The sequence below is a fragment of the Montipora foliosa genome, chromosome 8 (genome assembly GCF_036669935.1).
Source record: "Montipora foliosa isolate CH-2021 chromosome 8, ASM3666993v2, whole genome shotgun sequence".
Taxonomy (NCBI): domain Eukaryota; kingdom Metazoa; phylum Cnidaria; class Anthozoa; order Scleractinia; family Acroporidae; genus Montipora; species Montipora foliosa.
The window spans coordinates 22,532,264-22,534,763 of record NC_090876.1 but is presented as its reverse complement, the minus strand read 5'-3'; the positions used below and the strand labels follow the sequence as shown (position 1 = coordinate 22,534,763).

At 42.8% G+C, this 2,500-nt stretch overlaps 1 pseudogene; it reads right to left on the bottom strand.

The window, feature by feature from the left end:
- LOC137967318 (uncharacterized) overlaps window positions 1-1,551 on the bottom strand; it is a 4,912-nt pseudogene extending 3,361 nt beyond the window's left edge.
- Window positions 1,552-2,500: the final 949 nt, after the last annotated feature.

Genomic DNA, 2,500 nt, shown 5'->3' with positions numbered 1-2,500 from the left:
GAAACGTCATTTTTTAGCAAGCACATCATCCATAAATAAGTCACGTTTCAGTGTTTTTTTGTCTGCTAACCTTTTTCTGAGGCTTTTTAGTTCGTTCTCAAGTTTCTCAAAATCAAAAATTTGGTTTATCAACGGAGTTGATAATGTAAATTGACCACCGTACAGAGATTCTAAAAGCTGACGTTTCGAGCGTTAGCCCTTCGTCAGAGCGAATCGAGGGATTATGGGTTACGTGTAGTTTTTATAGTAGAGTAGGAGCTACGCTATTGGTGGTAACATGGCAACGTGAAAAGTAGGAATATATTAGTTAAATGAAAAGCGTTCGTTAATACCGTGAGGATTAAGGGTGCCGATTTGAAAGATGAATTTTTGTTCCAGATTCTTGCGGCTTTCCGTCGTACCTAGATGTAGGGAAAGGCCGCAGATAGCCATGTGTTTTTTGGAGTGGTTAGGCAGATTAAAATGGCGAGCGACTGGCTTAGATGCATCCTTGTCATTCTTCTCAACATCGCGAAGGTGTTCGCGGAATCGGTCACCTAGTCGTCTACCTGTCTCACCAATGTATAATTTATTGCATAACGTACAGGTTATGCAATAAATGACATTTGCGGAGGTACATGTGAAACGATCGGTGATCTTAACAGATCGCTTAGGTCCCGATATCTTGCTAGTGTTAACAATGAAAAGACAAGTTTTGCATCGTGAGCGCGCGCATTTGAAAGTGCCGGGTTGCTCGTTGGTTTTGAGCGCGCTTCTAACTAAAAAGTTGCCTACGTTTTTGTCGCGTTTGAATGAAATAAGTGGAGGTTGCGAAAAGATTCTACCAGTCTCGGGATCATTTTGGAGTAATTTAAAATTACTAAGAATGATGCTTTTGACTGCGTGATTATGAGGATGGAAAGTGAGGGTGAATGGAATTCTGTCATTCTTATCTTTCTGTGACGTTTGTAGTGACGACTGTCGATCAAATTGTTGGGCGCGATGATGTGCTTATTGTCAGTCTGGCAACCCACTGACTTAACCTTCTCGGGGTCAGGATTTTCAAACAATCGTTTTGGAGTTAGATCGTTTTCCGGTGATAAACAGTATGGATGGTCATGCTCAACGTTAGAGAAATCGGCGTAAGAATAATCAACATGTGTTAAATTTTCACTATCTGTAGCACCTAGTGGAAGCTGGTTTGCTAAGCACGCATTATTTTCGTCGTTGGTCTCGAGCCGCCTCCTTTTATTTGACTTCTCGTAACGAGCACCTCTCGGCGTGCAATCATGCTTTGGACGAAAGAAAGTCGGAAGGGCAGTGTCGTGTGTTTTCCGTCTGCCATTCAAAGTTTTTCTGTAGGCTTCAGGGGAAAAATGAGCACTGCAAATGCGCAAGTTGTTAGCCTTTCCCGTCTTCGCCTTCGCTGCTTCCTCTGCAAACTTTTTGTCCGCTCGGCGACAAGATTTAATCCAGGTCCCAACTCTCTTGTCCGAAGGAAAAGTAAAATACGAGAGATCTTTTCGATTGTGATTTCCGTTACTACAGCAGGCAACTGAACAGTAAACCATATTGTCAATAAAACATTAGATTCATTAGATTAGAGATAGAAAAACCATCGATCTCTTTTAATTTTCGCGCCGCCATGCCTGACTTCGCTCGAAGCCTCGCTTTCACGTCCAAATTCGGGACCAGTCTTCAGCAACGTGAAAACACGTAAATGGGCTATTGGTTTAGACTTGATGCGTTTTGCCGACTCAATTAAATTCTTACAAAATTCACTATCCAGAGGATAACGGTCGAGGCTAGGCACAAACGAGTGAAACCATTTAAGTGCAGCATGAGCTTGGACTAAAGACGGGCTTGAAGCACAAGATTGATGGTTTTCAAATAAATAAAGCGATACTGTGCTTACGGGAAAAGGCAATTGAACACTTAATTCCCTACTCCTACACCACTCTAAAAGCCTTTTGATGACCCTAAGGTAGGCTTTAGTTGTAGAGTTCGCTCGGGACTGTAACATCACGCTCACGATTTGGCGAAAATTTGGTGAAGACGAAAACAGGAAAGGTTTCCAAGCTCCGCTTGAACTAAGTATCTGAAATTACAAATAAGAACACTCCGAAGTAAAGCGGGGTAAAACCCATACAATTCATAATTCTAGAAAAACTAATTATACCGGGCGGGTGCCAGGTCACCCGTACAAGCAGCTGTACCAATAATCAGTGCCATCCCCCAATAAGGCCAGTGCCTACAAAGTCAGAAATGATTATTTTCACATTCCAAACGGGTGCAGTCACCCTTGATCTAATATGGCCAGTGCCAATAAAATGCAACGTCACTGGTGCAGCTACCAGAAACAGCCAAAAACCCAAGCAAACGCTGGAAACTAATCATAGCAGATAAACTGGAGGGTGCCGCCACCCCCAGGCGTCACGAGCAATAATTCTAGTCAAGAAATTTCATCCTTAGAGCAATGACATGCCCCTTAAAGTCCTTTGATCCTGCGCTAAGTCTTCCT